Source organism: Lissotriton helveticus, chromosome 1_1, assembly GCF_964261635.1.
Source record: "Lissotriton helveticus chromosome 1_1, aLisHel1.1, whole genome shotgun sequence".
Classification (NCBI taxonomy): domain Eukaryota; kingdom Metazoa; phylum Chordata; class Amphibia; order Caudata; family Salamandridae; genus Lissotriton; species Lissotriton helveticus.
The window spans coordinates 1984564650-1984575112 of NC_136057.1; the positions used below are offsets into that span (position 1 = coordinate 1984564650).

General features: G+C 35.8%; 1 pseudogene; it reads right to left on the bottom strand.

The window, feature by feature from the left end:
• Nucleotides 1-8932: 8932 nt before the first annotated feature.
• Nucleotides 8933-10227, bottom strand: LOC144776096 (26S proteasome regulatory subunit 6B pseudogene; annotated as a pseudogene).
• Between the last annotated feature and the right edge of the window lie 236 nt (nt 10228-10463).

Here is a 10463-nt window from a genome sequence, read left to right on the forward strand (position 1 = left end):
AAGTGATCAAGATGTTTGAGAAAAGTAAAATTAAATGTTGAAAGTGAGTAGAGGATGAAAATAAAGTAAAGTATATTGGTCAGGAAGTATGGATAAAACGTGGTTAAGGAAACCAAAACAGAGGTATACACCAATGTAGGATCTGACAGAAGAATGCAGTGAGATATAAAGGCATTTTATTATGTTTATAGTCCTGCAAGTACATATACACAGATATGTAGGTTATGATGAGCCTGTTCCTGCTGATGCTTCAGTTAAGACAGAAAAGTATAGTTAAAAATATCTAGTTTTCACACATAAATATATAGCTGTGCATATAGTAACAGTGCAAATGGTACACTGATGCATACATTTTCATACTGAGAAGGAAGCTGATGTGAGCAGTACGTCACTCAGAGAGATGTTAATGTTTGCAGTTAGATAGCTAGCTAAATAGTGAAATGTAAGTGTGATATTCTGAGAGAAATTGAAATATATAGCAGGGCATGTAGATATAGTGGAAGTTATAGTGAGAAATTAAAGGACACAATTATATATACAATAACACACTTACAGACATAGGCACGATGTAACAGGGCTGCAATACCAGTATGACCTACAGATAAGTACTGAGAAATTCTAAGCAGACAATGTAATGTAGGGACAACCATTATAAAGTAAATTACAGAATTTCTAGAAAGATACAAAGCTAAGTAATACAAACAATGTCACAACCTTTGACATACCTGTACAGATAGTCTCACATCCTCTGACATACCCATACAGACACCCCTCAATCCAATTATATACACATAGAGAGCATCTGAAACCCTTTCACATACCCATTCAGCTCTTCTGTATTCCCATCCACTTACCCATACAGTGTGACACCCATTCACATACCCTTACAGAGACTCTCCCATCCTCTCACATACTTATGTAGACAACATTACAAACATTTACATACCCATAAAGAGACTAAAGGGGTTATTAGGATCTCGGGCGGATCACCACCGTCTGCATGGCGGAGGCGATTCGCCCAAGATCTGTCTCCGCCCGCCATCCATTTCCTCCGCCTTAGTAATATGGCAGGCGGAAAGACTGTTTGCCGCTTTTTATATGGTGGTGGTGTCTGCTAGACACCGCCATCCGTATCATGATGGGAGCAGACACATGCCTTTCCGTGGCGGCAACAAAAGGCATGCAGAAATCTCTTGTGGGGGCCCATTGCGGGCCCCAGGGACTCTGGGGGTGGGGGTGCACATGGAGGGTACCTATGGTACCCCCCCTGCATTTCAATGTACAACACAACAGGCACCACGCTTTACCTGTCACGTTGTGCATTAAAATGCATGACATGCATTTTTACCATTGCGTCTGGCGGTGCTGGCCGCAATGTTAAATATGCGGGATGCGCCCACCACTGTGGCAGGCGCATCCTAATGGCCCCCACGGGACCCCCAGCCTTATGGCGGGTGGTCCCTTTTCACGTCCGAATGGCGCCCGCCATCCTAATGAGCCCCTTAATGTATTGTTTATTACTCTTGGTAAGAAGAAGAGCAACAATGCCTTAAAAACACAAAAAAGAAAGAAACAGAAGAAATAGTATTATCGACTTGAAAGTGAGACAGAAAAACAAAATAAGATGTAGAATGCCCAGAAGAAAAAAAGAGAAGCCGGTAATAGTACTAAGCAGCTTCCCAAAAAATATGTTGTAAAATGCTGAGTGAGAGTAAGTCTTATCTAAAAATGGAATTTGCATACCAAGTGGAAAAAACCAAGGAGTACATGTTTCACAAAGTAGGGAATATTCTAAGAAATCAGAGAGTTTGTCATGGAGACCTAAACAGTTTAAGGTGTTAAGAGCTAAAATGTTTCCCACTAGGTTAACCGATATTTGAAGATAAGAATGAAAAACTATATTATGAGAAGTGATGCATTTAAGCAAATGCAACATATTGAGAGTGTTGTAAAGAAAGCATTTGCTTTAACGAGGAAGGTATTTATGTTAACAATTAATAGAATGAGGACACTAGACCAAACAGTGTGTGTACAAAGAAAAGAAGTATTAGAAAAAGGCTTATTAATAGAACTAATTTTTGCAAACTTTTTACAGGTGGATTGAAGCATACGTCTAATACAGAACCTTATTTCAATTAGGAAAGCAATTTCCAAGAGCATACACTAGTGGAAGCTCTTGATTAAATTAGTCATTGTTATGGAGTAAGTGAAGGTACTCCTGTTGCAAAAGAGGAGACAGATCCTAGGAATGTAGAGGTAGTGATAGTGGAAGAGGTGCAAGGAAGACATAGACAGTCCCAGTATACAAATGGAATTGTAGTAATATTTGCAAGGTTTTTCAGGAATCAATTGATTTATTACACAATTTCATAAGTGCCTTTCCATGCAGATGTCCGAAAAAGGAAATTAAAATAAAAAAATGTCAAGTATAAGATCCATTCAAACTTAGGAAATATAGTAATTTACAGGGACGATCACTGGCATGTCTTTCAAGGACATTTTGCAGAGGCATGTTTCATCATTTTAGGTTGTTAGCTGTTCACCACCCCAAATATGAACTTTAGTTAGAAGACTTTACTATATAAAAAAAATTCCTGCTTTATGTTAGGAGAGAAGAATAGAAGTGAATAGTATGAGACATTAGCAGAGGTAGAGAACGTTTGAGAAGTTTGGGAAAATGAAGAGTTGATTCCTGGAGGTGTAGAAGAACAAGATACAGAAATTACAATTGAAAACTTTGTTCAAGACATTAAAAGGCATAACACAGTTTCCTCACAAGAAAAAAAGGGTGTTTGTATTTGTTGTCGGCACATTTACCACAAAATGCAAACTTGGTATGTTGTTGTGTTCTCTAAGATTAAAAGAGAGAACAATGATGAGTGGCAAGAATTTGATGCATTTGTATTTATTGAGGAAAGCTTTGATTTACCCACAGAACAGATAATCTGCAGGTACTGCTGTGACAAGTTACACAATAATAAACTGCCAGCTAGAGGAAACATAACAAGTTCAAATTGGTTTCGATTCCACATGAGCTAAAAGCATTGAATGTTTATGAATCAATTATGCACAACACATACATCCTTTTAAAGCAATTTCTTGTATGGACCCAATGACAGGGAAATTAACTCCATCTGAGCTCCAGGGAGGAAAAACGAAGAGTTGTGTATTTACCTTTAGATTTAAAAAAAATATTGAAACTGTAGTAGTTGATAGAGAGATAGAAGAAATACTCATCATTTTAGTAAATGGGGTTCCAACCAGGAATATAAAAATCTGGCAAGAGTTAGTAGATGTTAATACATAGATTGTTGATGAAGTTCAAGAAAAAGATGAAAACTCGAACTATAACTTGACGAACTTTATGGCATGCCAACGGTGAACAAATAGGTATTGATATCATCACAATGGATAATTCAATACATGTTGGAAAAACTAGGAGCACCTCATTGGTTTCTTACAATCAATCAATTGAAGAGTAATATCTTTATTCGGCATAGCGACCATTAAAGAGCAACATAACTACATAAATACAGATTATACAAAAGCAAATAAAGTATAAGCATATACAAGAGAGAAAAGAGATCCAAATTGATATATTACAGTAAAACCAGGATAAAATATGTTAAAATGCTTAGTATACAGCAGCATAAGAGGTATACCTTTTTTTGTCTTAACATCCACATAAACGGTTCACTGACAAAACATCGATGTTATAAATATCGATGTAAAAAATAACAATGAAAAAATAAAGACATAAAAAAATATCGACTCCTATACTTAAATTGGTAAGTACAAAAATAACTACCAAAAAATATTGATGTAAAAAATATATACGTATGAATATTTAATTTAATATGAATTTAAAATAAAGTCATATATAAATTAAATATATTTAATATCAAATTTAATAATGTAACAAATACATTTAAAAAATATAAAAAAACAAATATAATTATGTATACATATATATTTATTTTAAAACAATTAATACATTTTTATTTTTTATTTATGTTAAAAGTTTAACATGTTATTAAAAAAAAATATATATATATATATATAAATGATTTGAAATATAAGAAACAAAAAAATCTATATCAAATTCAAAACATTAATCTATTAAAAATATTTAAACTTACATTTTTCAATACAGTCAGTGCAACAGTATGGAAAGTGTTGGATAGAGGGGGGGTAAAAGTAACTATTCCTACTCCAGTGAGTGCAACTTAAGGGTAAGGGTTGGATAGCGGAGTAATTAACTTTACTATTCCAACTCCAGTGAGTGCAATAATAGGGAAAGGGTTGGATACCGAAGGGGTACAAATTGCTATTCCCACTCCAATGAGAGCAACAGTAAGGAAGGTGTTGGATAGCTGAGGGGTAAACATTAATTTTCCCCTCCAAAGAGTGCAACATTATGGAAAGTGTTGGGCAGCAGAGGGGTAAAAATTACTATTTCTACTCCACTGAGTGCAACAGTAGGATAAGTGTTGGATAAAGGAGGGGTAACGTATACGATTCCCACTCCAGCGAGTGCAACAGTAGGGACAGTGTGGGATAGCAGAGGGGTAAAAATTTGTATGTCAACTCCAGGGAGTGCAACAGTAGGGAAAGCGTTGGATAGCGGAAGGGTAACATTTACTGATCTCACTCCAGTGAGTGCAACAGAAGGGAAAGTGTTGGATATTGGCATGGTAAAAATTACTCTTCCCACTCATGTGAGTACACCAGTAGGTAACATGTTGGATAGCGAAGGGGCATAAACTACTATTCCAACTCCAGTGAGTGCAACAGTAGGTAACGTGTTGGATAGCGGAGGAGTAAAAATTACTATTCCCACTCCAGTGAGTGCAACAGTAGGGAAAGTGTTGGATAGCGGATGGGTTTAATTTACTATTCCCACTCCAGTGAGTGCAACAGTAGGGAAAGTGTTGGAGAGTGGAGGGGTAAACATTACTATTCCAACTCCAGTGAGTGCAACAGTAGGGAAAGTGTTGGATAGAGGAGAGGCAAAAATTACTATTCACACTCCAACAGTAAAAATATACTTAAAAAAGTTAGAAAAATAAATAAATAATATTTTTTAAAATTAAATATTGAATATATTAAATATATAAAAAATATACATTATTAATCACATATAACAAATACCTACAAATATTATATAAAATAAAAAATAAATACATTTATAAAACAATTCTTTTAAACTCGAAAATATTTACAAACCAAAACATTATTAAATAAATGTATTACTTTTATTTTCTACCCTATAATACGACACCAATAACTGCATACTTCAACATTTTAAAATAAATGTACTTCCATAATTAACATAACAATTAATCAATTAAAAAATATTATTAGTTGCAAAAATATGTATTAATTACACACACTTTAACACTATAATGTCTACAACACACACGTAAATAAAACTATAACATGATAAAAAACAATTAAAACTTATTTTTAAATTAAAAACTATTACTATAAACATCTAATTTAAAAGTAAACAATATTGACTTAATACCCACCCATTAACTCTTTAAAAGTAAAAACAACACACAAAAAAGAAACAATTACCCACAATAAATATCAAATAATTAACATGAATTAATAACTATAGATTGAATAACTAAACACAAATTGCTTCCCACCGTTTACACCTATAAACACCACAACACACACCTAAAATTAATTACACAATTTCCATAATACATCTTTATTAATTTAATGAATTAACAACAAACTATGAGTACATCAATTAAAAATAAATTACTTCTCATTCTTTCCACCTATAAACACCAAAGCATACACCTAAATTTAATTATACAATTACCTCAATTAATTCATACCAATTAGCTAATTAAAATTAATTAACAACCAATTATTAATTAATTAATAATACATTACTTTACACATTTAACACTATAACATCTCAGTTAAACAAATGTTAATACATAAAGAATAATCAATTCATGTTTTTTTTTAAGTTTAATACGCTTTATTCAATCATAAAGTCAATAGACATACATTATAGGCCTGAAAGAAAAATCAGAATATAAAAGAGAACTTGAATCATAATAAAGTAGGCATCAAAATCACAGTAGAAAGCTATTTACATTTTAGGGGAGAAAGCAAAGAAGGAGGAGGTGGAGAAGGGGGGAAGGGGAAAGGAAAGAATACTAAATGTATTCATAGGTACTAGATAACTGTTAAAACATTATGCTCCTAAGAATTCTACAAAATAAGAACAAAGTAACTATTAAGTAAATGCTCTGTCTAATATTGAAAGAAGAGGAAAAATAGATCAAACTGGAAGGTATTCAAGGGGGTTGGAAATTTTCAGAGTGGCAATGAGAAACGTTATTAATAGTAACTCTATTTATAGAAACTGTATTAAAATATTTAGTTAATGGCAACCAAAAAACAAAACAAAAAATAATCAATTAATGTAATATAATTACATTACTTCCCACCTTATTCTCCTATAAACCCACAACCTGCTGTGGAACTAAAACATAATAATAAAATTAAAAGAAGTTAATGACTACAAAAAATGTAACACATATATAAAAAATACAAACAATTCGTATACAAAAAACCATACAACACATACATTTAAAATGTATACTAAAATACATATTATTAAAAAAAAAAATCATAATTTTAACAACTAAATTTTTGCAAACGATATTAAACACTTTGCTATTTTTAAAATCGATATGACTTACCTTTAGTCGATATTCTTGACCACGGTATTCTTGCTGTCAATATATCTGAACGACGATATTTCAGACTCGATATCATTGCAACTTGATATTTTAAACTCAATATTCTGTCTGCACACCCACATAAACAACAGATACCTTGAGACTGCAAAGACAATGGGCTGACTTGTGTTGCTTCTGAGCATCCTAATGGCGATGTTGTAATTCCTCAGACCCAAATTACGACAAAGTGGCAAAATCCACTTTTTCCTTGGACCATATAGGTAGGCAAAATAAAATTACATTTTCAACCACTGTGATCACCCCAGGGCAGAAGGGGCATGATTTGTCAGACTTTGTATTCCCAGGCCTCCATTCAGGGGTAAAGGCTTGAATTGGTAGGAACCCTAGACAGAACTTTAAATATAGAGTTCTGGCATAGGGGCTTCCACCGCATCCAGAAATGGTTCAAAGCAGTGGTCAATTTTGAACTCCAAGAAAGAGGCACAGAGGGAGCCCCACCAGAGGGACTTACAGTATATTGGTCCACCTATTGCCAATAGGCTCCATTCAATTCCTATTTCGAAACCAGTACAACATCAGTTGGTGTTGACCAGAATTTGAAAAAAACAATCTGTCTCAACCAATACCTGACCACCCTAAGCCAGGAAATCTTATTGGACTCCAACTGCCCCATTACTTCTTCCAAGGCTCGAGAGCCGACCAAAGTCTTTGCCAAGACATTAAAGGTTTCAGACCCACTACATCATTAACCATTAACTCTCTTTAATCCATGAAATAGTCGTAGGGGGTATGGGATGTGCTCACTGGGAGTTTGTTAAAGCCCCCCAAAATGAATTTCCACTATTTCAAGGGGCCTGGCTTTGTTACACTTAGTTATGCTGAATACCCATGGGGTGATCTGCTTAAAAATGTGAGAGAGTTCAATTCAAATATTAAGGAAATTAATGTAAAGACAGCAGGAGAACTTTGGATCCTGCTAATGTTTGCAGATATTTTAACCACATATTCCAAGCCATGGTATCTTTTCTGTGCAACAAAAGTTTTCCTTTTCTTAGTGAAGTTGCTAATCTGTTGGGGGCATATATAGTATTAAATAAGGGGTGCTACTCATATAGAAAAAAACAGACTTGCACAGTATGATAAATGATGTGGTAAATGAAAAGCTACATTCAGAACTGTGTTAGCATAGCAGTTGATACTATTTCTATTTTCCAACTCAAACCTTATAACTTCCTCTTCATTTCGCTGTCATCTCTACTTCTTATTCTCATAGTTATCTTTTGTTTGCTCCTTTTGCAGAACATTCATTGATTGTTGATTGTGCTCACACTTAAGTTAGATGGCCTGTTTCTCATAAATAGGATACTGCCCTAAGTGAGGACTTATTCACTTCTCAAACAATTATACTCTCTAACACAACCATTATCAGCACTAACTTTGTTTTCATCAAAATCAACTAAAAAGAAACCGGATACTGTTCTAACTAGTGACAATGCAGCATACAACATACTTTCTTTGAATTCATTACTCCAATATTAATAAAAGCTGCACCTACACTTAAACCGTGATATTTATGGATATTTACAGCATATGCTAGAGAGAATGGGAACTGCGGCCACTTTACATATAAATCTTTCACAAGCAAAAACCGTACAACACATTGGCCAATCTGTTTCACACCATCATTCTGATCAAATTTTACAACTACATATTTAACTTGATTCCTATTTGGAAAATTAACAAAATCAATTACTTTACCCATTGCACCAGTTAATAAGCCTTACTCAACATTTAAATTTCACAGCCAAATTACTCTACAATTTCTACAAAAACAAAAAACACTTTTTTAATCCAGCAGTGCTAGATACTTGCAGTTTCTTAATCAGCAGTGTTTTACTCCCTGGTGTTTCATTTTGTCAATAGCTGTAGTTCATAAATTGTTCCTTTTTTTCCCAGTTTCAGTAATTCTTCAACAAAGTTTTTCACTCTTGAAGTGTAGGCATTAAACACAGCATTGATTTTTCTTTTTTTTCTTCTTTTTTTTAACAGAATGGTTCGCTTAATTTTTATTAAACTCTTCTTTATCGTTCCAAACAAAAAAAATGACATGAACATTTTATTCACACTTCAATCTAGAGAGGTGGGAGGGTACAAGCCTCAGCTTGGCAAGGTTCCTGGTAAGAGAAAGAAAGGGGGAGCGGTTGAAACAGAGCAGTCTTTATTTGTAGAACTCATGCTCCTGTTCGTCCTTCTTTATGACTGTTTTGTAGGCCTTCTCAAAATCCTTGGACAGGACGATGTACCAGTTCTCCCAGACTGCCAGCATACCACCCTCTTGGCAGATTGAGTTGATGTCTGCACCAGAGATCTTATCAGGCCTCGCAACATAGTCCTTTAGATAAACCTCCTCAGACAGGTTCATTTTGCTTGTGATGGTGGAGAAGATGAGGCGCTTCTGTCGTCTGTCTGGGACTGGAAATTCAATCTTACGATCAAGTCGGCCTGGCCTTAGCAGTGCAGGATCCAGAGTGTCAGCTCGATTGGTGGCCATTATGACCTTCACATTAACATTTTGATTAAAACCATTCATCTGGTTTAACAACTCAAGGAGGATCCGCTGAACCACCTGGTCCGCTCCAGTCTGTGCATCAAAGCGTTTCGTTGCAACGGCATCAATTTCATCAATGAAGATGATGGCAGGGGCATTCTCCTTAGCCAGTCGGAAAACGTCTCGCACCATGCGGGGTCCTTCGCCCAGGTACTTCTGTACAAACTCAGAGCCCACCACTCGAATGAAGGCAGCTGTGGTATGATGAGCCACAGGTTTGGCCAGCATGGTTTTCCCACATCCACAGGACCGTACATAAGAACCCCACAGGGAGGATCAATGCCAATCTGTTTATACAGCTCAAAGTGGGTCAGTGGCAGCTCAACTGCCTCCCTAACTTCCTGCTTCTGAATGTCCATTCCTCCAATATCCAAATACAGAACATCTGGCTTTTGATCTGAACTAAGCATCATAATGCTACTGTCAGCCTCAGGAGGCAGCACGTCCACAAGGGCATTGCTGTGTTTGTGAAGAGCAACTGGGGCATTGGGCTTCAGTAGCTCCCGGTCAATAGTGCTAAGAATCCTCAAGTAGTAGTTGGAACCTCTACTAGATCCAACAATAGCAGTGTTCTGATCCACAGCCTCAAGAAACTGGCGAATGACTAATGGAATACTCTGGATCCGCTTCACCTCTTCCTGAGCATGAAGGAATTTCTTCTTCAGGTTTTTCTGCTCATCCTTGATGTACTCCTCCTGCACCTCCAGAAACTCTAGCTCCTATTGCAATTTCTTATAGCGGCTGTACAGATCCTCCAAATCTTTGGGCTCTGGGCCCAGGAATGAGAGTCCAGTCTGGGGTCTTGATACAGATAAAATAGGAGTTTCATCCTGCACTTTTTCAGCCACGGCAATTCCTAACTCCTCCATGACTCGGGATTTCTGTTACTCTGCCAGGTCTTGTTACTCTGCAGGGCAGCATTGATTTTCCATTGTTCAATCAAAGTGAACCTGAGCTGTGCTGGTGTCTTGTTAGAGGATAATTTTTTGGGGGGCAAATCAACTTTGTAAGTTACTATTACTTTCCTTGGTCAGACTTCCGACTCTAATATCCTTCAGAATATTTCCCTATAACCTCATCAGATGCTGTGTTTACATTTCCAATACATCCTAACTTGTTTGTTC